A 27,511-nucleotide genomic window follows, 5' to 3' on the forward strand; every position below is an offset into this window, starting at 1 on the left:
TAAGTCACGCCCTCATGGAACATCAGCTGATAAAGACGGGTCACAAGACACCATCATGTGACACTCTGAAGAAGGCGAAAGACTTTCATATTGTGACATGCTCAAGGCCTAAACACTCATCCGAGCAAATATAAGGTAGATTTTGTTAACATGCCCGGAGAAAAACATCAACGAAAATAATTTGTATTTGTTTTAACCAGTTGGTGGCGCTACCACTGCGATCAAAAATAAGTTGGCAGCCGTCTTCAGGGCCTGAATATCCTCAAATGTGAAAAACTTCGAGAAGATGGATCATCTGAATCATTTTGCAGGAACTTTTGTTGCCACGGAGAATAATCAGACTCTGCGGCACCGTAATAGCCACGCCCTTCGAAGGAAAGTCACAAAAATAGGGATAGAGTAAGATCAATGTCTTGAGTCTTTTCTAGCCAATTTTCAATCAGATCCGTTAAAAGGGCACCGTGCAGTACGTCAAAATGTAAAAAATGATATTGATTGGCGCAAGGTGTATAACTGAATATAAACATATAGATGTCTTCAGGTACAGACTCTTTATGTACATGTGAAGTTTTGGATTTTTAGCAGCATGTGCAGGAGAGTTATTAAGCATTTTGTCCATTGCGGCGAAGGAAATCTTAAGTGAAAACTTTGATGCCCCGCCCCCGTCATATAGTATTTCGGAAACAAAAAATTTTAGCCCCAGTGTTTGTGCCAGGTCTTCAGATGCTACAGACAGAATTTTAAGGCAATCAGATGAAGCCTTTAGGATCAGGGTGCAAAAGAATGACCCCTGTAAACATGCAAAAAAGGGCAAAAGTCGGACTTTCAAAAATTCATAACTCACTTCCTGTTCATATTAGACGTTAAAATATCAAATTTTTCGCCATGCCCGATGAGACTGCCAAGTTTGGTGAGTTTTTGTGCATGTTTCGGGGGTCAAAAATGCGATCGAACAATCGGAAAAATAATAATAATAATAATTTCTACAAAAACAATAGGGACTTCGCAGCGGTCGCTGCTCAGGCCCTAATAATAATAATAATAATAATAATAAAAGTAATAATATTTTCTACAAAAACAATTGGGACCTCGCCGCGGTCGCTGCTCGGGCCCCAATAATAATTTCTACACAAAGTCCATTGTGGTGACCCGCCCCCTTTTAAGTAAATTCAAAATGGCCGACTTCCTGTAAAACCTAGCTCATTGCTCCAAGAGACTTTTTTGTAGGTCTTGGTCTTATACATACAGTGAACCCTCGCTACTTCGCGGTTCACCTTTCGCGGGTTCAGTGCTTCGCGGGTCTAAAAAATATTCGGGGGCATTGTAGTTTCGCCGAGCGGCACGACGGGGCGCTGGAGCGGTTAGACGGCCGGCGTGCGCCGAAGAAGAGCGTGGGCGAAGAGGAGAGTGGACGAAGAAGAGCACGTTCCCCCGGACACGATCGGTGGCGACGTTTCGCGCGGTTCGGACCGTACCAGAGCTCCGGCCAGCGTGCGTGGCAGTTAAGCCGTAGAGGAGCACCTTCCCCGGGCACGGGCGGTGCAAAGCGGCCCCTAAGTTTAACCGAATGGAAGCTCCGGAGGAGGAGGGCATGCTCGCGTCACAGTAAGCCGAAGAGGAGCACCTTCCCCGGGCACGGGCGGTTCCAAGCGGCCCCTAAGTTTAACCGAATGGAAGCTCCGGAGGAGGAGGGCATGCTCGCGTCACAGTAAGCCGAAGAGGAGCACCTTCCCCGGGCACGGGCGGTGCCAAGCGGCCCCTAAGTTTAACCGAATGGAAGCTCCGGGGGAGGAGGACGGGCGTGTGTCACAGTTAAGCCAAATTGGAGCACCTCTTCTGCCCGGGCACGAGCGGAGCGCGAGGCTGTCAGTTATGAATGAATAAATGAATAAATAAATAAAGAATGCCACCTTTCATTTCACAGGGCACACCGGACGGCGTACCAGCAGGTAAAAGTCGGAGTAATTAAATAAATACAAAAAGAATGGCTGGGGAATAAAAAAATAATACGTTTTAATAATAATTTGGTTTTTTTGTTATAAAATGAATTTCACTCTCTCTCTCCCCGTATATATATATATATATATATATATATATATATTTATTATATATATTGTATATTTTTTTTAAGCATTTTTGAAGGTGCGCCGCTACTTCGCGGATTTTCAGTTTTCGCGGGTGGTCTCGGTCCCCATTAACCGCGATAACCGAGGGTTCACTGTACTCCATAAAATTTACAAAAAGCGAGGTGAAACACTCAATCAGGGCTGCTTTTTTTAACATTTCTCGAGGGCCATGGCGAGCCATTTAAAAAAAGCTGCACAACTAACGTATAAAATATTGATAAATTTGCTCGGCCTGATGTGTGTGTAAAGTTTCACGAGTTGTCGTTCATATTTAGAACCTCATAATCAGCGTTGTTTTATTGCCGAACAGTGCAATGCCACTCCCACAACTTTTCACGAAAAAGGACAAATTTCGTATTGTGACATCCTCATGGCCGAAACAGTCATCCGAGCATATATGAGGGCGACCTTGTTGAGTTGCACGGAGAAAAACATCCAAGAAAATAACTTGTATTAGCTTTTACCAGTTGGTGGCGCTACTACTACGATGAAAAATAAGTCGGTAGATGTCTTCAGGGCTGAATTATCCTCAAATGTGTACAACTTCGAGAAGATAGGATCATCTGAGTCATGTTGCCGGAGCTTTTGTTGCCACAGAGTACAATCGGACTTTTCAGCACCGTAATAGCCACGCCTTTTGCCAAAACGTCACAAAATTCGGCAGAGAGTAAGATCATTGTCTTGAGTCTTTTCTGACAAATTTTCAGTCGGATTCGTCAAAAGGGCACCGTGCAGTACGTGAAAATTAAAATAAAAACAAATTTTTGATTCCACTTGGCGGCGCTGTGTGTATAACAAAATAATAACATTAAGATGTCTTCAGGTCGGGACGTTTTATTTACAGGTGAAGGTTTGGATTTTTAGGAGCATGTGCAGGGGAGTTATTAAGCATTCATTTATTTGTATTAGGTTCATTTTGTCTTCTTATTATTGATATTTGACTGATTCATTAAAAGCAGACAATTATGTTTGAGGTTAATTTTTTACCTGACATGTTTCGGCGAGTCTTTTGCCTTCTTCAGAGTGTCGCATGATGGTGTCTTGAGACCCGTCTTTATCAGCTGATGTTCCATGAGGGTGTGACTTACCTGTCAAAAAAATGAAAAAATCAGAGCAGTAAAAGAACAAGCACAACATGAACATTACAAATCAGCAATCACTGACCACTGCAAAAGGGAAAACCACATCATGGACCGGGAGAAGGGCAGGGTCATCCGCACAGAAGAGAACAAACAACAGCGCTGGATCAGAGAGGCCATTGAGATCTGCAAGCGAGGCATAAAAACCATGAACAGAGACAAGGGAGCCTTCATCCTCTCTACCACCTGGACCAGCATCTTGGCGGAGTGAACGGACAGCGGGGGGCGTGACTTGCCTTCATTCTCGTGACAGGTAAGTCACGCCCTCATGGAACATCAGCTGATAAAGACGGGTCACAAGACACCATCATGTGACACTCTGAAGAAGGCGAAAGACTTTCGTATTGTGACATCCTCAAGGTCTAAACACTCATCCGAGCAAATATAAGGTAGATTTTGTTAACCTGCCCAAAGAAAAACATCAACGAAAATAATTTGTATTTGTTTTAACCAGTTGGTGGCGCTACCACTGCGATCAAAATTAAGTTGGCAGTCGTCTTCAGGGCCTGAATATCCTCAAATGTGAAAGATTTCCAGAAGATGGATCATCTGAATCATTTTGCAGGAACTTTTGTTGCCACGGAGAATAATCAGACTCTGCGGCACCGTAATAGCCACGCCCTTTGAAGGAAAGTCATAAAAATAGGGATAGAGTAAGATCAATGTCTTGAGTCTTTTCTAGCCAATTTTCAATCGGATTCGTTAAAAGGGCACCGTGCAGTACGTCAAAATGTAAAGATTTATATTGATTGGCGCAAGGTGTATAACTGAATATAAACATATAGATGTCTTCAGGTACCGACTCTTTATGTACATGTGAAGTTTTGGATTTTTAGCAGCACGTGCAGGAGAGTTATTAAGCATTTTGTCCATTGCGGCGAAGGAAATCTTAAGTGAAAACTTTGAAGCCCCGCCCCCGTCATATAGTATTTCGGAAACAAAAAATTTTAGCCCCAGTGTTTGTCCCAGGTCTTAAGATGCTCCAGACAGAACTTTAAGGCAATCAGATGAAGCCTTTAGGATCAGGGTGCAAAAGAATGACCCCTGTAAACATGCAAAAAAGGGCAAAAGTCGGACTTTCAAAAATTCATAACTCACTTCCTGTTCATATTAGACGTTAAAAAATATCAAATTTTTCGCCATGCCCGATGAGACTGCCAAGTTTGGTGAGTTTTTGTGCATGTTTCGGGGGTCAAAAATGCGATCGAACAATCGGAAAAATAATAATAATAATAATTCCTACAAAAACAATAGGGACTTCGCAGCGGTCGCTGCTCAGGCCCTAATAATAATAATAATAATAATAGTAATAATATTTTCTACAAAAACAATAGGGACCTCGCGGCGGTCGCTGCTCGGGCCCCAATAATAATTTCTACACAAAGTCCATTGTGGTGACCCGCCCCCTTTTAAGTAAATTCAAAATGGCCGACTTCCTGTAAAACCTAGCTCATTGCTCCAAGAGACTTTTTTGTAGGTCTTGGTCTTATACATACAGTGAACCCTCGCTACTTCGCGGTTCACCTTTCGCGGGTTCAGTGCTTCGCGGGTCTAAAAAATATTCGGGGGCATTGTAGTTTCGCCGAGCGGCTCGACGGGGCGCTGGAGCGGTTAGACGGCCGGCGTGCGCCGAAGAAGAGCGTGGGCGAAGAGGAGAGTGGACGAAGAAGAGCACGTTCCCCCGGACACGATCGGTGGCGACGTTTCGCGCGGTTCGGACCGTACCAGAGCTCCGGCCGGCGTGCGTGGCAGTTAAGCCATAGAGGAGCACCTTCCCCGGGCACGGGCGGTGCCAAGCGGCCCCTAAGTTTAACCGAATGGAAGCTCCGGAGGAGGAGGGCATGTTCGCGTCACAGTAAGCCGAAGAGGAGCACCTTCCCCGGGCACGGGCGGTTCCAAGCGGCCCCTGAGTTTAACCGAATGGAAGCTCCGGAGGAGGAGGGCATGCTCGCGTCACAGTAAGCCGAAGAGGAGCACCTTCCCCGGGCATGGGCGGTTCCAAGCGGCCCCTAAGTTTAACCGAATGGAAGCTCCGGAGGAGGAGGGCATGCTCGCGTCACAGTAAGCCGAAGAGTAGCACCTTCCCCGGGAACGGCGGTGCCAAGCGGCCCCTAAGTTTAACCGAATGGAAGCTCCGGGGGAGGAGGGCGGGCGTGTGTCACAGTTAAGCCGAATTGGAGCACCTCTTCTGCCCGGGCACGAGCGGAGCGCGAGGCTGTCAGTTATGAATGAATAAATGAATAAATAAATAAAGAATGCCACCTTTCATTTCACAGGGCACACCGGACGGCGTACCAGCAGGTAAAAGTCGGAGTAATTAAATAAATACAAAAAGAATGGCTGGGGAATAAAAAAATAATACGTTTTAATAATAATTTGGTTTTTTTGTTATAAAATGAATTTCACTCTCTCTCTCCCCGTATATATATATATATATATATATATTTATTATATACATTGTATATTTTTTTTAAGCATTTTTGAAGGTGCGCCGCTACTTCGCGGATTTTCAGTTTTCGCGGGTGGTCTCGGTCCCCATTAACCGCGATAACCGAGGGTTCACTGTACTCCATAAAATTTACAAAAAGCGAGGTGAAACACTCAATCAGGGCTGCTTTTTTTAACATTTCTCGAGGGCCATGGCGAGCCATTTCAAAAAAGCTGCACAACTAACGTATAAAATATTGATAAATTTGCTCGGCCTGATGTGTGTGTTAAGTTTCACGAGTTGTCGTTCATATTTAGAACCTCATAATCAGCGTTGTTTTATTGCCGAACAGTGCAATGCCACTCCCAAAACTTTTCACGAAAAAGGACAAATTTCGTATTGTGACATCCTCATGGCCGAAACAGTCATCCGAGCATATATGAGGGCAACCTTGTTGAGTTGCACGGAGAAAAACATCCAAGAAAATAACTTGTATTAGCTTTTACCAGTTGGTGGCGCTACTACTACGATGAAAAATAAGTCGGTAGATGTCTTCAGGGCTGAAGTATCCTCAAATGTGTACAACTTCGAGATGATAGGATCATCTGAGTCATGTTGCCGGAGCTTTTGTTGCCACAGAGTACAATCGGACTTTTCAGCACCGTAATAGCCACGCCTTTTGCCAAAACGTCACAAAATTCGGCAGAGAGTAAGATCATTGTCTTGAGTCTTTTCTGACTAATTTTCAGTCGGATTCGTCAAAAGGGCACCGTGCAGTACGTGAAAATTAAAATAAAAACAAATTTTTGATTCCACTTGGCGGCACTGTGTGTATAACAAAATAATAACATTAAGATGTCTTCAGGTCGGGACGTTTTATTTACAGGTGAAGGTTTGGATTTTTAGGAGCATGTGCAGGGGAGTTATTAAGCATTCATTTATTTGTATTAGGTTCATTTTGTCTTCTTATTATTGATATTTGACTGATTCATTAAAAGCAGACAATTATGTTTTAGGTTAATTTTTTCACTGACATGTTTCGGCGAGTCTTTCGCCTTCTTCAGAGTGTCGCATGATGGTGTCTTGAGCTGATGTTCCATGAGGGTGTGACTTACCTGTCAAAAAAATGAAAAAAATCAGAGCAGTAAAAGAACAAGCACAACATGAACATTACAAATCAGCAATCACTGACCACTGCAAAAGGGAAAACCACATCATGGACCGGGAGAAGGGCAGGGTCATCCGCACAGAAGAGAACAAACAACAGCGCTGGATCAGAGAGGCCATTGAGATCTGCAAGCGAGGCATAAAAACCATGAACAGAGACAAGGGAGCCTTCATCCTCTCTACCACCTGGACCAGCATCTTGGCGGAGTGAACGGACAGCGGGGGGCGTGACTTGCCTTCATTCTTGTGACAGGTAAGTCACGCCCTCATGGAACATCATCTGATAAAGACGGGTCACAAGGCACCATCATGTGACACTCTGAAGAAGGCGAAAGACTTTCGTATTGTGACATGCTCAAGGCCTAAACACTCATCCGAGCAAATATAAGGTAGATTTTGTTAACCTGCCCGGAGAAAAACATCAACGAAAATAATTTGTATTTGTTTTAACCAGTTGGTGGCGCTACCACTGCGATCAAAAATAAGTTGGCAGCCGTCTTCAGGGCCTGAATATCCTCAAATGTGAAAAATTTCGAGAAGATGGATCATCTGAATCATTTTGCAGGAACTTTTGTTGCCACGGAGAATAATCAGACTCTGCGGCACCGTAATAGCCACGCCCTTCGAAGGAAAGTCACAAAAATAGGGATAGAGTAAGATCAATGTCTTGAGTCTTTTCTAGCCAATTTTCAATCAGATTCGTTAAAAGGGCACCGTGCAGTACGTCAAAATGTAAAAAATGATATTGATTGGCGCAAGGTGTATAACTGAATATAAACATATAGATGTCTTCAGGTACAGACTCTTTATGTACATGTGAAGTTTTGGATTTTTAGCAGCATGTGCAGGAGAGTTATTAAGCATTTTGTCCATTGCGGCGAAGGAAATCTTAAGTGAAAACTTTGAAGCCCCGCCCCCGTCATATAGTATTTCGGAAACAAAAAATTTTAGCCCCAGTGTTTGTCCCAGGTCTTCAGATGCTACAGACAGAATTTTAAGGCAATCAGATGAAGCCTTTAGGATCAGGGTGCAAAAGAATGACCCCTGTAAACATGCAAAAAAGGGCAAAAGTCGGACTTTCAAAAATTCATAACTCACTTCCTGTTCATATTAGACGTTAAAATATCAAATTTTTCGCCATGCCCGATGAGACTGCCAAGTTTGGTGAGTTTTTGTGCATGTTTCGGGGGTCAAAAATGCGATCGAACAATCGGAAAAATAATAATAATAATAATTTCTACAAAAACAATAGGGACTTCGCAGCGGTCGCTGCTCAGGCCCTAATAATAATAATAATAATAATAATAAAAGTAATAATATTTTCTACAAAAACAATAGGGACCTCGCCGCGGTCGCTGCTCGGGCCCCAATAATAATTTCTACACAAAGTCCATTGTGGTGACCCGCCCCCTTTTAAGTAAATTCAAAATGGCCGACTTCCTGTAAAACCTAGCTCATTGCTCCAAGAGACTTTTTTGTAGGTCTTGGTCTTATACATACAGTGAACCCTCGCTACTTCGCGGTTCACCTTTCGCGGGTTCAGTGCTTCGCGGGTATAAAAAATATTCGGGGGCATTGTAGTTTCGCCGAGCGGCACGACGGGGCGCTGGAGCGGTTAGACGGCCGGCGTGCGCCGAAGAAGAGCGTGGGCGAAGAGGAGAGTGGACGAAGAAGAGCACGTTCCCCCGGACACGATCGGTGGCGACGTTTCGCGCGGTTCGGACCGTACCAGAGCTCCGGCCGGCGTGCGTGGAAGTTAAGCCGTAGAGGAGCACCTTCCCCGGGCACGGGCGGTGCCAAGCGGCCCCTAAGTTTAACCGAATGGAAGCTCCGGAGGAGGAGGGCATGCTCGCGTCACAGTAAGCCGAAGAGGAGCACCTTCCCCGGGCACGGGCGGTTCCAAGCGGCCCCTAAGTTTAACCGAATGGAAGCTCCGCAGGAGGAGGGCATGCTCGCGTCACAGTAAGCCGAAGAGGAGCACCTTCCCCGGGCACGGGCGGTGCCAAGCGGCCCCTAAGTTTAACCGAATGGAAGCTCCGGGGGAGGAGGGCGGGCGTGTGTCACAGTTAAGCCAAAATGGAGCACCTCTTCTGCCCGGGCACGAGCGGAGCGCGAGGCTGTCAGTTATGAATGAATAAATGAATAAATAAATAAAGAATGCCACCTTTCATTTCACAGGGCACACCGGACGGCGTACCAGCAGGTAAAAGTCGGAGTAATTAAATAAATACAAAAAGAATGGCTGGGGAATAAAAAAATAATACGTTTTAATAATAATTTGGTTTTTTTGTTATAACATGAATTTCACTCTCTCTCTCTCTCTCCCCCCGTATATATATATATATATATATATATATATATATATATATATATATATATATATATATATATATTTATATATTTATTATATATATTGTATATTTTTTTTTTGCATTTTTGAAGGTGCGCCGCTACTTCGCGGATTTTCAGTTTTCGCGGGTGGTCTCGGTCCCCATTAACCGCGATAACCGAGGGTTCACTGTACTCCATAAAATTTACAAAAAGCGAGGTGAAACACTCAACCAGAGCTGCTTTTTTTTAACATTTCTCGAGGGCCATGGCGAGCCATTTCAAAAAAGCTGCACAACTAACGTATAAAATATTGATAAATTTGCTCGGCCTGATGTGTGTGTAAAGTTTTACGAGTTGTCGTTCATATTTAGAACCTCATAATCAGCTTTGTTTTATTGCCGAACAGTGCAATGCCACTCCACAACTTTTCACGAAAAATCACGAATTTCGTATTGTGACATCCTCATGGCCGAAACAGTCATCCGAGCATATATGAGGGCGACCTTGTTGAGTTGCACGGAGAAAAACATCCAAGAAAATAACTTGTATTAGCTTTTACCAGTTGGTGGCGCTACTACTACGATGTAAAATAAGTTGGTAGATGTCTTCAGGGCTGAAGTATCCTCAAATGTGTACAACTTCGAGAAGATAGGATCATCTGAGTCATGTTGCCGGAGCTTTTGTTGCCACAGAGTACAATCGGACTTTTCAGCACCTTAATAGCCACGCCTTTTGCCAAAACGTCACAAAATTCGGCAGAGAGTAAGATCATTGTCTTGAGTCTTTTCTGACTAATTTTCAGTCGGATTCGTCAAAAGGGCACCGTGCAGTACGTGAAAATTAAAATAAAAACAAATTTTTGATTCCACTTGGCGGCACTGTGTGTATAACAAAATAATAACATTAAGATGTCTTCAGGTCGGGACGTTTTATTTACAGGTGAAGGTTTGGATTTTTAGGAGCATGTGCAGGGGAGTTATTAAGCATTCCTTTATTTGTATTAGGTTCATTTTGTCTTCTTATTATTGATATTTGACTGATTCATTAAAAGCAGACAATTATGTTTTAGGTTAATTTTTTACCTGACATGTTTCGGCGAGTCTTTCGCCTTCTTCAGAGTGTCGCATGATGGTGTCTTGAGCTGATGTTCCATGAGGGTGTGACTTACCTGTCAAAAAAATGAAAAAATCAGAGCAGTAAAAGAACAAGCACAACATGAACATTACAAATCAGCAATCACTGACCACTGCAAAAGGGAAAACCACATCATGGACCGGGAGAAGGGCAGGGTCATCCGCACAGAAGAGAACAAACAACAGCGCTGGATCAGAGAGGCCATTGAGATCTGCAAGCGAGGCATAAAAACCATGAACAGAGACAAGGGAGCCTTCATCCTCTCTACCACCTGGACCAGCATCTTGGCGGAGTGAACGGACAGCGGGGGGCGTGACTTGCCTTCATTCTTGTGACAGGTAAGTCACGCCCTCATGGAACATCAGCTGATAAAGACGGGTCACAAGACACCATCATGTGACACTCTGAAGAAGGCGAAAGACTTTCGTATTGTGACATGCTCAAGGCCTAAACACTCATCCGAGCAAATATAAGGTAGATTTTGTTAACCTGCCCGGAGAAAAACATCAACGAAAATAATTTGTATTTGTTTTAACCAGTTGGTGGCGCTACCACTGCGATCAAAAATAAGTTGGCAGCCGTCTTCAGGGCCTGAATATCCTCAAATGTGAAAGATTTCCAGAAGATGGATCATCTGAATCATTTTGCAGGAACTTTTGTTGCCACGGAGAATAATCAGACTCTGCGGCACCGTAATAGCCACGCCCTTTGAAGGAAAGTCATAAAAATAGGGATAGAGTAAGATCAATGTCTTGAGTCTTTTCTAGCCAATTTTCAGTCGGATTCGTTAAAAGGGCACCGTGCAGTACGTCAAAATGTAAAGATTTATATTGATTGGCGCAAGGTGTATAACTGAATATAAACATATAGATGTCTTCAGGTACAGACTCTTTATGTACATGTGAAGTTTTGGATTTTTAGCATCACGTGCAGGAGAGTTATTAAGCATTTTGTCCATTGCGGCGAAGGAAATCTTAAGTGAAAACTTTGAAGCCCCGCCCCCGTCATATAGTATTTCGGAAACAAAAAATTTTAGCCCCAGTGTTTGTCCCAGGTCTTAAGATGCTCCAGACAGAACTTTAAGGCAATCAGATGAAGCCTTTAGGATCAGGGTGCAAAAGAATGACCCCTGTAAACATGCAAAAAAGGGCAAAAGTCGGACTTTCAAAAATTCATAACTCACTTCCTGTTCATATTAGACGTTAAAATATCAAATTTTTCGCCATGCCCGATGAGACTGCCAAGTTTGGTGAGTTTTTGTGCATGTTTCGGGGGTCAAAAATGCGATCGAACAATCGGAAAAATAATAATAATAATAATTTCTACAAAAACAATAGGGACTTCGCAGCGGTCGCTGCTCAGGCCCTAATAATAATAATAATAATAATAATAATAAAAGTAATAATATTTTCTACAAAAACAATAGGGACCTCGCCGCGGTCGCTGCTCGGGCCCCAATAATAATTTCTACACAAAGTCCATTGTGGTGACCCGCCCCCTTTTAAGTAAATTAAAAATGGCCGACTTCCTGTAAAACCTAGCTCATTGCTCCAAGAGACTTTTTTGTAGGTCTTGGTCTTATACATACAGTGAACCCTCGCTACTTCGCGGTTCACCTTTCGCGGGTTCAGTGCTTCGCGGGTCTAAAAAATATTCGGGGGCATTGTAGTTTCGCCGAGCGGCACGACGGGGCGCTGGAGCGGTTAGACGGCCGGCGTGCGCCGAAGAAGAGCGTGGGCGAAGAGGAGAGTGGACGAAGAAGAGCACGTTCCCCCGGACACGATCGGTGGCGACGTTTCGCGCGGTTCGGACCGTACCAGAGCTCCGGCCAGCGTGCGTGGCAGTTAAGCCGTAGAGGAGCACCTTTCCCGGGCACGGGCGGTGCCAAGCGGCCCCTAAGTTTAACCGAATGGAAGCTCCGGAGGAGGAGGGCATGCTCGCGTCACAGTAAGCCGAAGAGGAGCACCTTCCCCGGGCACGGGCGGTTCCAAGCGGCCCCTAAGTTTAACCGAATGGAAGCTCCGCAGGAGGAGGGCATGCTCGCGTCACAGTAAGCCGAAGAGGAGCACCTTCCCCGGGCACGGGCGGTGCCAAGCGGCCCCTAAGTTTAACCGAATGGAAGCTCCGGGGGAGGAGGGCGGGCGTGTGTCACAGTGAAGCCGAATTGGAGCACCTCTTCTGCCCGGGCACGAGCGGAGCGCGAGGCTGTCAGTTATGAATGAATAAATGAATGAATAAATAAAGAATGCCACCTTTCATTTCACAGGGCACACCGGACGGCGTACCAGCAGGTAAAAGTCGGAGTAATTAAATAAATACAAAAAGAATGGTTGGGGAATAAAAAAATAATAAGTTTTAATAATAATTTGTTTTTTTTGTTATAACATGAATTTCACTCTCTGTCTCTCTCTCTCCCCCCGTATATATATATATATATATATATATATATATATATATATATATATATATATATTTATATATTTATTATATATATTGTATATTTTTTTTAAGCATTTTTGAAGGTGCGCCGCTACTTCGCGGATTTTCAGTTTTTGCGGGTGGTCTCGGTCCCCATTAACCGCGATAACCGAGGGTTCACTGTACTCCATAAAATTTACAAAAAGCGAGGTGAAACACTCAACCAGGGCTGCTTTTTTGAACATTTCTCGAGGGCCATGGCGAGCCATTTCAAAAAAGCTGCACAACTAACGTATAAAATATTGATAAATTTGCTCGGCCTGATGTGTGTGTAAAGTTTCACGAGTTGTCGTTCATATTTAGAACCTCATAATCAGCTTTGTTTTATTGCCGAACAGTGCAATGCCACTCCCACAACTTTTCATGAAAAAGGACGAATTTCGTATTGGGACATCCTCATGGCCGAAACAGTCATCCGAGCATATATGAGGGCGACCTTGTTGAGTTGCACGGAGAAAAACATCCAAGAAAATAACTTGTATTAGCTTTTACCAGTTGGTGGCGCTACTACTACGATGAAAAATAAGTTGGTAGATGTCTTCAGGGCTTAAGTATCCTCAAATGTGTGCAACTTCGAGAAGATAGGATCACCTGAGTCATGTTGCTGGAGCTTTTGTTGCCACAGAGTACAATCGGACTTTTCAGCACCGTAATAGCCACGCCTTTTGCCAAAACGTCACAAAATTCGGCAGAGAGTAAGATCATTGTCTTGAGTCTTTTCTGACTAATTTTCAGTCGGATTCGTCGAAAGGGCACCGTGCAGTACGTGAAAATTAAAATAAAAACAAATTTTTGATTCCACTTGGCGGCACTGTGTGTATAACAAAATAATAACATTAAGATGTCTTCAGGTCGGGACGTTTTATTTACAGGTGAAGGTTTGGATTTTTAGGAGCATGTGCAGGGGAGTTATTAAGCATTCATTTATTTGTATTAGGTTCATTTTGTCTTCTTATTATTGATATTTGACTGATTCATTAAAAGCAGACAATTATGTTTTAGGTTAATTTTTTCACTGACATGTTTCGGCGAGTCTTTCGCCTTCTTCAGAGTGTCGCATGATGGTGTCTTGAGCTGATGTTCCATGAGGGTGTGACTTACCTGTCAAAAAAATGAAAAAAATCAGAGCAGTAAAAGAACAAGCACAACATGAACATTACAAATCAGCAATCACTGACCACTGCAAAAGGGAAAACCACATCATGGACCGGGAGAAGGGCAGGGTCATCCGCACAGAAGAGAACAAACAACAGCGCTGGATCAGAGAGGCCATTGAGATCTGCAAGCGAGGCATAAAAACCATGAACAGAGACAAGGGAGCCTTCATCCTCTCTACCACCTGGACCAGCATCTTGGCGGAGTGAACGGACAGCGGGGGGCGTGACTTGCCTTCATTCTCGTGACAGGTAAGTCACGCCCTCATGGAACATCAGCTGATAAAGACGGGTCACAAGACACCATCATGTGAAACTCTGAAGAAGGCGAAAGACTTTCGTATTGTGACATCCTCAAGGCCTAAACACTCATCCGAGCAAATATAAGGTAGATTTTGTTAACCTGCCCGGAGAAAAACATCAACGAAAATAATTTGTATTTGTTTTAACCAGTTGGTGGCGCTACCACTGCGATCAAAAATAAGTTGGCAGCCGTCTTCAGGGCCTGAATATCCTCAAATGTGAAAAATTTCGAGAAGATGGATCATCTGAATCATTTTGCAGGAACTTTTGTTGCCACGGAGAATAATCAGACTCTGCGGCACCGTAATAGCCACGCCCTTCGAAGGAAAGTCACAAAAATAGGGATAGAGTAAGATCAATGTCTTGAGTCTTTTCTAGCCAATTTTCAATCAGATTCGTTAAAAGGGCACCGTGCAGTACGTCAAAATGTAAAAAATGATATTGATTGGCGCAAGGTGTATAACTGAATATAAACATATAGATGTCTTCAGGTACCGACTCTTTATGTACATGTGAAGTTTTGGATTTTTAGCAGCACGTGCAGGAGAGTTATTAAGCATTTTGTCCATTGCGGCGAAGGAAATCTTAAGTGAAAACTTTGAAGCCCCGCCCCCGTCATATAGTATTTCGGAAACAAAAATTTTTAGCCCCAGTGTTTGTCCCAGGTCTTAAGATGCTCCAGACAGAATTTTAAGGCAATCAGATGAAGCCTTTAGGATCAGGGTGCAAAAGAATGACCCCTGTAAACATGCAAAAAAGGGCAAAAATCGGACTTTCAAAAATTCATAACTCACTTCCTGTTCATATTAGACGTTAAAATATCAAATTTTTCGCCATGCCCGATGAGACTGCCAAGTTTGGTGAGTTTTTGTGCATGTTTCGGGGGTCAAAAATGCGATCGAACAATCGGAAAAATAATAATAATAATAATTTCTACAAAAACAATAGGGACCTCGCCGCGGTCGCTGCTCGGGCCCCAATAATAATTTCTACACAAAGTCCATTGTGGTGACCCGCCCCCTTTTAAGTAAATTCAAAATGGCCGACTTCCTGTAAAACCTAGCTCATTGCTCCAAGAGACTTTTTTGTAGGTCTTGGTCTTATACATACAGTGAACCCTCGCTACTTCGCGGTTCACCTTTCGCGGGTTCAGTGCTTCGCGGGTCTAAAAAATATTCGGGGGCATTGTAGTTTCGCCGAGCGGCACGACGGGGCGCTGGAGCAGTTAGACGGCCGGCGTGCGCCGAAGAAGAGCGTGGGCGAAGAGGAGAGTGGACGAAGAGAGCACGTTCCCCCGGACACGATCGGTGGCGACGTTTCGCGCGGTTCGGACCGTACCAGAGCTCCGGCCGGCGTGCGTGGCAGTTAAGCCGTAGAGGAGCACCTTTCCCGGGCACGGGCGGTGCCAAGCGGCCCCTAAGTTTAACCGAATGGAAGCTCCGGAGGAGGAGGGCATGCTCGCGTCACAGTAAGCCGAAGAGGAGCACCTTCCCCGGGCACGGGCGGTTCCAAGCGGCCCCTAAGTTTAACCGAATGGAAGCTCCGCAGGAGGAGGGCATGCTCGCGTCACAGTAAGCCGAAGAGGAGCACCTTCCCCGGGCACGGGCGGTGCCAAGCGGCCCCTAAGTTTAACCGAATGGAAGCTCCGGGGGAGGAGGGCGGGCGTGTGTCACAGTGAAGCCGAATTGGAGCACCTCTTCTGCCCGGGCACGAGCGGAGCGCGAGGCTGTCAGTTATGAATGAATAAATGAATGAATAAATAAAGAATGCCACCTTTCATTTCACAGGGCACACCGGACGGCGTACCAGCAGGTAAAAGTCGGAGTAATTAAATAAATACAAAAAGAATGGTTGGGGAATAAAAAAATAATAAGTTTTAATAATAATTTGTTTTTTTTGTTATAACATGAATTTCACTCTCTGTCTCTCTCTCTCCCCCCGTATATATATATATATATATATATATATATATATATATATATATATATTTATATATTTATTATATATATTGTATATTTTTTTTAAGCATTTTTGAAGGTGCGCCGCTACTTCGCGGATTTTCAGTTTTTGCGGGTGGTCTCGGTCCCCATTAACCGCGATAACCGAGGGTTCACTGTACTCCATAAAATTTACAAAAAGCGAGGTGAAACACTCAACCAGGGCTGCTTTTTTGAACATTTCTCGAGGGCCATGGCGAGCCATTTCAAAAAAGCTGCACAACTAACGTATAAAATATTGATAAATTTGCTCGGCCTGATGTGTGTGTAAAGTTTCACGAGTTGTCGTTCATATTTAGAACCTCATAATCAGCTTTGTTTTATTGCCGAACAGTGCAATGCCACTCCCACAACTTTTCATGAAAAAGGACGAATTTTGTATTGTGACATCCTCATGGCCGAAACAGTCATCCGAGCATATATGAGGGCGACCTTGTTGAGTTGCACGGAGAAAAACATCCAAGAAAATAACTTGTATTAGCTTTTACCAGTTGGTGGCGCTACTACTACGATGAAAAATAAGTTGGTAGATGTCTTCAGGGCTTAAGTATCCTCAAATGTGTGCAACTTCGAGAAGATAGGATCACCTGAGTCATGTTGCTGGAGCTTTTGTTGCCACAGAGTACAATCGGACTTTTCAGCACCGTAATAGCCACGCCTTTTGCCAAAACGTCACAAAATTCGGCAGAGAGTAAGATCATTGTCTTGAGTCTTTTCTGACTAATTTTCAGTCGGATTCGTCGAAAGGGCACCGTGCAGTACGTGAAAATTAAAATAAAAACAAATTTTTGATTCCACTTGGCGGCACTGTGTGTATAACAAAATAATAACATTAAGATGTATTCAGGTCGGGACGTTTTATTTACAGGTGAAGGTTTGGATTTTTAGGAGCATGTGCAGGGGAGTTATTAAGCATTCATTTATTTGTATTAGGTTCATTTTGTCTTCTTATTATTGATATTTGACTGATTCATTAAAAGCAGACAATTATGTTTTAGGTTAATTTTTTACCTGACATGTTTCGGCGAGTCTTTCGCCTTCTTCAGAGTGTCGCATGATGGTGTCTTGAGACCCGTCTTTATCAGCTGATGTTCCATGAGGGTGTGACTTACCTGTCAAAAAAATGAAAAATCAGAGCAGTAAAAGAACAAGCACAACATGAACATTACAAATCAGCAATCACTGACCACTGCAAAAGGGAAAACCACATCATGGACCGGGAGAAGGGCAGGGTCATCCGCACCGAAGAGAACAAACAACAGCGCTGGATCAGAGAGGCCATTGAGATCTGCAAGCGAGGCATAAAAACCATGAACAGAGACAAGGGAGCCTTCATCCTCTCTACCACCTGGAGCAGCATTTTGGCGGAGTGAACGGACAGCGGGGGGCGTGACTTGCCTTCATTCTTGTGACAGGTAAGTCACGCCCTCATGGAACATCAGCTGATAAAGACGGGCCACAAGACACCATCATGTGACACTCTGAAGAAGGCGAAAGACTTTCGTATTGTGACATCCTCAAGGCCTAAACACTCATCCGAGCAAATGTAAGGTAGATTTTGTTAACCTGCCCGGAGAAAAAAATCAACGAAAATAATTTGTATTTGTTTTAACCAGTTGGTGGCGCTACCACTGCGATCAAAAATAAGTTGGCAGCCGTCTTCAGGGCCTGAATATCCTCAAATGTGAAAAATTTCGAGAAGATGGATCATCTGAATCATTTTGCAGGAACTTTTGTTGCCACGGAGAATAATCAGACTCTGCGGCACCGTAATAGCCACGCCCTTCAAAGGAAAGTCACAAAAATAGGGATAGAGTAAGATCAATGTCTTGAGTCTTTTCTAGCCAATTTTCAATCAGATTCGTTAAAAGGGCACCGTGCAGTACGTCAAAATGTAAAAAATGATATTGATTGGCGCAAGGTGTATAACTGAATATAAACATATAGATGTCTTCAGGTACCGACTCTTTATGTACATGTGAAGTTTTGGATTTTTAGCAGCACGTGCAGGAGAGTTATTAAGCATTTTGTCCATTGCGGCGAAGGAAATCTTAAGTGAAAACTTTGAAGCCCCGCCCCCGTCATATAGTATTTCGGAAACAAAAATTTTTAGCCCCAGTGTTTGTCCCAGGTCTTAAGATGCTCCAGACAGAATTTTAAGGCAATCAGATGAAGCCTTTAGGATCAGGGTGCAAAAGAATGACCCCTGTAAACATGCAAAAAAGGGCAAAAATCGGACTTTCAAAAATTCATAACTCACTTCCTGTTCATATTAGACGTTAAAATATCACATTTTTCGCCATGCCCGATGAGACTGCCAAGTTTGGTGAGTTTTTGTGCATGTTTCGGGGGTCAAAAATGCGATCGAACAATCGGAAAAATAATAATAATAATAATTTCTACAAAAACAATAGGGACCTCGCCGCGGTCGCTGCTCGGGCCCCAATAATAATTTCTACACAAAGTCCATTGTGGTGACCCGCCCCCTTTTAAGTAAATTCAAAATGGCCGACTTCCTGTAAAACCTAGCTCATTGCTCCAAGAGACTTTTTTGTAGGTCTTGGTCTTATACATACAGTGAACCCTCGCTACTTCGCGGTTCACCTTTCGCGGGTTCAGTGCTTCGCGGGTCTAAAAAATATTCGGGGGCATTGTAGTTTCGCCGAGCGGCACGACGGGGCGCTGGAGCAGTTAGACGGCCGGCGTGCGCCGAAGAAGAGCGTGGGCGAAGAGGAGAGTGGACGAAGAGAGCACGTTCCCCCGGACACGATCGGTGGCGACGTTTCGCGCGGTTCGGACCGTACCAGAGCTCCGGCCGGCGTGCGTGGCAGTTAAGCCGTAGAGGAGCACCTTCCCCGGGCACGGGCGGTGCCAAGCGGCCCCTAAGTTTAACCGAATGGAAGCTCCGGAGGAGGAGGGCATGCTCGCGTCACAGTAAGCCGAAGAGGAGCACCTTCCCCGGGCACGGGCGGTTCCAAGCGGCCCCTAAGTTTAACCGAATGGAAGCTCCGCAGGAGGAGGGCATGCTCGCGTCACAGTAAGCCGAAGAGGAGCACCTTCCCCGGGCACGGGCGGTGCCAAGCGGCCCCTAAGTTTAACCGAATGGAAGCTCCGGGGGAGGAGGGCGGGCGTGTGTCACAGTGAAGCCGAATTGGAGCACCTCTTCTGCCCGGGCACGAGCGGAGCGCGAGGCTGTCAGTTATGAATGAATAAATGAATGAATAAATAAAGAATGCCACCTTTCATTTCACAGGGCACACCGGACGGCGTACCAGCAGGTAAAAGTCGGAGTAATTAAATAAATACAAAAAGAATGGTTGGGGAATAAAAAAATAATAAGTTTTAATAATAATTTGTTTTTTTTGTTATAACATGAATTTCACTCTCTGTCTCTCTCTCTCCCCCCGTATATATATATATATATATATATATATATATATATATATATATATATATATATATATATATATATATATATATATATATATATATATATTATATATTTATTATATATATTGTATATTTTTTTTAAGCATTTTTGAAGGTGCGCCGCTACTTCGCGGATTTTCAGTTTTTGCGGGTGGTCTCGGTCCCCATTAACCGCGATAACCGAGGGTTCACTGTACTCCATAAAATTTACAAAAAGCGAGGTGAAACACTCAACCAGGGCTGCTTTTTTGAACATTTCTCGAGGGCCATGGCGAGCCATTTCAAAAAAGCTGCACAACTAACGTATAAAATATTGATAAATTTGCTCGGCCTGATGTGTGTGTAAAGTTTCACGAGTTGTCGTTCATATTTAGAACCTCATAATCAGCTTTGTTTTATTGCCGAACAGTGCAATGCCACTCCCACAACTTTTCATGAAAAAGGACGAATTTCGTATTGTGACATCCTCATGGCCGAAACAGTCATCCGAGCATATATGAGGGCGACCTTGTTGAGTTGCACGGAGAAAAACATCCAAGAAAATAACTTGTATTAGCTTTTACCAGTTGGTGGCGCTACTAATACGATGAAAAATAAGTTGGTAGATGTCTTCAGGGCTTAAGTATCCTCAAATGTGTGCAACTTCGAGAAGATAGGATCACCTGAGTCATGTTGCTGGAGCTTTTGTTGCCACAGAGTACAATCGGACTTTTCAGCACCGTAATAGCCACGCCTTTTGCCAAAACGTCACAAAATTCGGCAGAGAGTAAGATCATTGTCTTGAGTCTTTTCTGACTAATTTTCAGTCGGATTCGTCGAAAGGGCACCGTGCAGTACGTGAAAATTAAAATAAAAACAAATTTTTGATTCCACTTGGCGGCACTGTGTGTATAACAAAATAATAACATTAAGATGTCTTCAGGTCGGGACGTTTTATTTACAGGTGAAGGTTTGGATTTTTAGGAGCATGTGCAGGGGAGTTATTAAGCATTCATTTATTTGTATTAGGTTCATTTTGTCTTCTTATTATTGATATTTGACTGATTCATTAAAAGCAGACAATTATGTTTTAGGTTAATTTTTTACCTGACATGTTTCGGCGAGTCTTTCGCCTTCTTCAGAGTGTCGCATGATGGTGTCTTGAGACCCGTCTTTATCAGCTGATGTTCCATGAGGGTGTGACTTACCTGTCAAAAAAATGAAAAATCAGAGCAGTAAAAGAACAAGCACAACATGAACATTACAAATCAGCAATCACTGACCACTGCAAAAGGGAAAACCACATCATGGACCGGGAGAAGGGCAGGGTCATCCGCACCGAAGAGAACAAACAACAGCGCTGGATCAGAGAGGCCATTGAGATCTGCAAGCGAGGCATAAAAACCATGAACAGAGACAAGGGAGCCTTCATCCTCTCTACCACCTGGAGCAGCATTTTGGCGGAGTGAACGGACAGCGGGGGGCGTGACTTGCCTTCATTCTTGTGACAGGTAAGTCACGCCCTCATGGAACATCAGCTGATAAAGACGGGTCACAAGACACCATCATGTGACACTCTGAAGAAGGCGAAAGACTTTCGTATTGTGACATCCTCAAGGCCTAAACACTCATCCGAGCAAATATAAGGTAGATTTTGTTAACCTGCCCGGAGAAAAACATCAACGAAAATAATTTGTATTTGTTTTAACCAGTTGGTGGCGCTACCACTGCGATCAAAAATAAGTTGGCAGCCGTCTTCAGGGCCTGAATATCCTCAAATGTGAAAAATTTCGAGAAGATGGATCATCTGAATCATTTTGCAGGAACTTTTGTTGCCACGGAGAATAATCAGACTCTGCGGCACCGTAATAGCCACGCCCTTCGAAGGAAAGTCACAAAAATAGGGATAGAGTAAGATCAATGTCTTGAGTCTTTTCTAACCAATTTTCAATCAGATTCGTTAAAAGGGCACCGTGCAGTACGTCAAAATGTAAAAAATGATATTGATTGGCGCAAGGTGTATAACTGAATATAAACATATAGATGTCTTCAGGTACAGACTCTTTATGTACATGTGAAGTTTTGGATTTTTAGCAGCATGTGCAGGAGAGTTATTAAGCATTTTGTCCATTGCGGCGAAGGAAATCTTAAGTGAAAACTTTGATGCCCCGCCCCCGTCATATAGTATTTCGGAAACAAAAAATTTTAGCCCCAGTGTTTGTGCCAGGTCTTCAGATGCTACAGACAGAATTTTAAGGCAATCAGATGAAGCCTTTAGGATCAGGGTGCAAAAGAATGACCCCTGTAAACATGCAAAAAAGGGCAAAAGTCGGACTTTCAAAAATTCATAACTCACTTCCTGTTCATATTAGACGTTAAAATATCAAATTTTTCGCCATGCCCGATGAGACTGCCAAGTTTGGTGAGTTTTTGTGCATGTTTCGGGGGTCAAAAATGCGATCGAACAATCGGAAAAATAATAATAATAATTTCTACAAAAACAATAGGGACTTCGCAGCGGTCGCTGCTCAGGCCCTAATAATAATAATAATAATAATAATAAAAGTAATAATATTTTCTCCAAAAACAATAGGGACCTCGCCGCGGTCGCTGCTCGGGCCCCAATAATAATTTCTACACAAAGTCCATTGTGGTGACCCGCCCCCTTTTAAGTAAATTCAAAATGGCCGACTTCCTGTAAAACCTAGCTCATTGCTCCAAGAGACTTTTTTGTAGGTCTTGGTCTTATACATACAGTGAACCCTCGCTACTTCGCGGTTCACCTTTCGCAGGTTCAGTGCTTCGCGGGTCTAAAAAATATTCGGGGGCATTGTAGTTTCGCCGAGCGGCACGACGGGGCGCTGGAGCGGTTAGACGGCCGGCGTGCGCCGAAGAAGAGCGTGGGCGAAGAGGAGAGTGGACGAAGAAGAGCACGTTCCCCCGGACACGATCGGTGGCGACGTTTCGCGCGGTTCGGACCGTACCAGAGCTCCGGCCAGCGTGCGTGGCAGTTAAGCCGTAGAGGAGCACCTTCCCCGGGCACGGGCGGTGCCAAGCGGCCCCTAAGTTTAACCGAATGGAAGCTCCGGAGGAGGAGGGCATGCTCGCGTCACAGTAAGCCGAAGAGGAGCACCTTCCCCGGGCACGGGCGGTTCCAAGCGGCCCCTAAGTTTAACCGAATGGAAGCTCCGGAGGAGGAGGGCATGCTCGCGTCACAGTAAGCCGAAGAGGAGCACCTACCCCGGGCACGGGCGGTGCCAAGCGGCCCCTAAGTTTAACCGAATGGAAGCTCCGGACGGAGGAGGACGGGCGTGTGTCACAGTTAAGCCAAATTGGAGCACCTCTTCTGCCCGGGCACGAGCGGAGCGCGAGGCTGTCAGTTATGAATGAATAAATGAATAAATAAATAAAGAATGCCACCTTTCATTTCACAGGGCACACCGGACGGCGTACCAGCAGGTAAAAGTCGGAGTAATTAAATAAATACAAAAAGAATGGCTGGGGAATAAAAAAATAATACGTTTTAATAATAATTTGGTTTTTTTGTTATAACATGAATTTCACTCTCTCTCTCCCCGTATATATATATATATATATATATATATATATATATATATATATATATATATATATATATATATATATATATATATATATATATATATATTATGATATATATTGTATATTTTTTTTAAGCATTTTTGAAGGTGCGCCGCTACTTCGCGGATTTTCAGTTTTCGCGGGTGGTCTCGGTCCCCATTAACCGCGATAACCGAGGGTTCACTGTACTCCATAAAATTTACAAAAAGCGAGGTGAAACACTCAACCAGAGCTGCTTTTTTTTAACATTTCTCGAGGGCCATGGCGAGCCATTTCAAAAAAGCTGCACAACTAACGTATAAAATATTGATAAATTTGCTCGGCCTGATGTGTGTGTAAAGTTTTACGAGTTGTCGTTCATATTTAGAACCTCATAATCAGCTTTATTTTATTGCCGAACAGTGCAATGCCACTCCCACAACTTTTCACGAAAAATCACGAATTTCGTATTGTGACATCCTCATGGCCGAAACAGTCATCCGAGCATATATGAGGGCGACCTTGTTGAGTTGCACGGAGAAAAACATCCAAGAAAATAACTTGTATTAGCTTTTACCAGTTGGTGGCGCTACTACTACGATGTAAAATAAGTTGGTAGATGTCTTCAGGGCTGAAGTATCCTCAAATGTGTACAACTTCGAGAAGATAGGATCATCTGAGTCATGTTGCCGGAGCTTTTGTTGCCACAGAGTACAATCGGACTTTTCAGCACCTTAATAGCCACGCCTTTTGCCAAAACGTCACAAAATTCGGCAGAGAGTAAGATCATTGTCTTGAGTCTTTTCTGACTAATTTTCAGTCGGATTCGTCAAAAGGGCACCGTGCAGTATGTGAAAATTTAAATAAAAACAAATTTTTGATTCCACTTGGCGGCACTGTGTGTATAACAAAATAATAACATTAAGATGTCTTCAGGTCGGGACGTTTTATTTACAGGTGAAGGTTTGGATTTTTAGGAGCATGTGCAGGGGAGTTATTAAGCATTCATTTATTTGTATTAGGTTCATTTTGTCTTCTTATTATTGATATTTGACTGATTCATTAAAAGCAGACAATTATGTTTTAGGTTAATTTTTTACCTGACATGTTTCGGCGAGTCTTTCGCCTTCTTCAGAGTGTCGCATGATGGTGTCTTGAGACCCGTCTTTATCAGCTGATGTTCCATGAGGGTGTGACTTACCTGTCAAAAAAATGAAAAATCAGAGCAGTAAAAGAACAAGCACAACATGAACATTACAAATCAGCAATCACTGACCACTGCAAAAGGGAAAACCACATCATGGACCGGGAGGAGGGCAGGGTCATCCGCACCGAAGAGAACAAACAACAGCGCTGGATCAGAGAGGCCATTGAGATCTGCAAGCGAGGCATAAAAACCATGAACAGAGACAAGGGAGCCTTCATCCTCTCTACCACCTGGAGCAGCATTTTGGCGGAGTGAACGGACAGCGGGGGGCGTGACTTGCCTTCATTCTTGTGACAGGCAAGTCACGCCCTCATGGAACATCAGCTGATAAAGACGGGCCACAAGACACCATCATGTGACACTCTGAAGAAGGCGAAAGACTTTCGTATTGTGACATCCTCAAGGCCTAAACACTCATCCGAGCAAATGTAAGGTAGATTTTGTTAACCTGCCCGGAGAAAAAAATCAATGAAAATGATTTGTATTTGTTTTAACCAGTTGGTGGCGCTACCACTGCGATCAAAAATAAGTTGGCAGCCGTCTTCAGGGCCTGAATATCCTCAAATGTGAAAAATTTCGAGAAGATGGATCATCTGAATCATTTTGCAGGAACTTTTGTTGCCACGGAGAATAATCAGACTCTGCGGCACCGTAATAGCCACGCCCTTCGAAGGAAAGTCACAAAAATAGGGATAGAGTAAGATCAATGTCTTGAGTCTTTTCTAGCCAATTTTCAATCAGATTCGTTAAAAGGGCACCGTGCAGTACGTCAAAATGTAAAAAATGATATTGATTGGCGCAAGGTGTATAACTGAATATAAACATATAGATGTCTTCAGGTACAGACTCTTTATGTACATGTGAAGTTTTGGATTTTTAGCAGCATGTGCAGGAGAGTTATTAAGCATTTTGTCCATTGCGGCGAAGGAAATCTTAAGTGAAAACTTTGATGCCCCGCCCCCGTCATATAGTATTTCGGAAACAAAAAATTTTAGCCCCAGTGTTTGTGCCAGGTCTTCAGATGCTACAGACAGAATTTTAAGGCAATCAGATGAAGCCTTTAGGATCAGGGTGCAAAAGAATGACCCCTGTAAACATGCAAAAAAGGGCAAAAGTCGGACTTTCAAAAATTCATAACTCACTTCCTGTTCATATTAGACGTTAAAATATCAAATTTTTCGCCATGCCCGATGAGACTGCCAAGTTTGGTGAGTTTTTGTGCATGTTTCAGGGGTCAAAAATGCGATCGAACAATCGGAAAAATAATAATAATAATAATTTCAACAAAAACAATAGGGACTTCGCAGCGGTCGCTGCTCAGGCCCTAATAATAATAATAATAATAATAATAAAAGTAATAATATTTTCTACAAAAACAATAGGGACCTCGCCACGGTCGCTGCTCGGGCCCCAATAATAATTTCTACACAAAGTCCATTGTGGTGACCCGCCCCCTTTTAAGTAAATTCAAAATGGCCGACTTCCTGTAAAACCTAGCTCATTGCTCCAAGAGACTTTTTTGTAGGTCTTGGTCTTATACATACAGTGAACCCTCGCTACTTCGCGGTTCACCTTTCGCGGGTTCAGTGCTTCGCGGGTCTAAAAAATATTCGGGGGCATTGTAGTTTCGCCGAGCGGCACGACGGGGCGCTGGAGCGGTTAGACGGCCGGCGTGCGCCGAAGAAGAGCGTGGGCGAAGAGGAGAGTGGACGAAGAAGAGCACGTTCCCCCGGACACGATCGGTGGCGACGTTTCGCGCGGTTCGGACCGTACCAGAGCTCCGGCCAGCGTGCGTGGCAGTTAAGCCGTAGAGGAGCACCTTCCCCGGGCACGGGCAGTGCCAAGCGGCCCCTAAGTTTAACCGAATGGAAGCTCCGGAGGAGGAGGGCATGCTCGCGTCACAGTAAGCCGAAGAGGAGCACCTTCCCCGGGCACGGGCGGTTCCAAGCGGCCCCTAAGTTTAACCGAATGGAAGCTCCGGAGGAGGAGGGCATGCTCGCGTCACAGTAAGCCGAAGAGGAGCACCTTCCCCGGGCACGGGCGGTGCCAAGCGGCCCCTAAGTTTAACCGAATGGAAGCTCCGGGGGAGGAGGACGGGCGTGTGTCACAGTTAAGCCAAATTGGAGCACCTCTTCTGCCCGGGCACGAGCGGAGCGCGAGGCTGTCAGTTATGAATGAATAAATGAATAAATAAATAAAGAATGCCACCTTTCATTTCACAGGGCACACCGGACGGCGTACCAGCAGGTAAAAGTCGGAGTAATTAAATAAATACAAAAAGAATGGCTGGGGAATAAAAAAATAATACGTTTTAATAATAATTTGTTTTTTTTGTTATAACATGAATTTCACTCTCTCTCTCCCCGTATATATATATATATATATATATATATATATATATATATATTTATATATTTATTATATATATTGTATTTTTTTTTTAAGCATTTTTGAAGGTGCGCCGCTACTTCGCGGATTTTCAGTTTTCGCGGGTGGTCTCGGTCCCCATTAACCGCGATAACCGAGGGTTCACTGTACTCCATAAAATTTACAAAAAGCGAGGTGAAACACTCAACCAGAGCTGCTTTTTTTTAACATTTCTCGAGGGCCATGGCGAGCCATTTCAAAAAAGCTGCACAACTAACGTATAAAATATTGATAAATTTGCTCGGCCTGATGTGTGTGTAAAGTTTTACGAGTTGTCGTTCATATTTAGAACCTCATAATCAGCTTTGTTTTATTGCTGAACAGTGCAATGCCACTCCCACAACTTTTCACGAAAAATCACGAATTTCGTATTGTGACATCCTCATGGCCGAAACAGTCATCCGAGCATATATGAGGGCGACCTTGTTGAGTTGCACGGAGAAAAACATCCAAGAAAATAACTTGTATTAGCTTTTACCAGTTGGTGGCGCTACTACTACGATGTAAAATAAGTTGGTAGATGTCTTCAGGGCTGAAGTATCCTCAAATGTGTACAACTTCGAGAAGATAGGATCATCTGAGTCATGTTGCCGGAGCTTTTGTTGCCACAGAGTACAATCGGACTTTTCAGCA

The sequence above is a fragment of the Idiotropiscis lumnitzeri genome, unplaced genomic scaffold (genome assembly GCF_059441095.1).
Source record: "Idiotropiscis lumnitzeri isolate Australia: NSW breed Sydney's pygmy pipehorse unplaced genomic scaffold, RoL_Ilum_1.0 HiC_scaffold_140, whole genome shotgun sequence".
NCBI lineage: Eukaryota > Metazoa > Chordata > Actinopteri > Syngnathiformes > Syngnathidae > Idiotropiscis > Idiotropiscis lumnitzeri.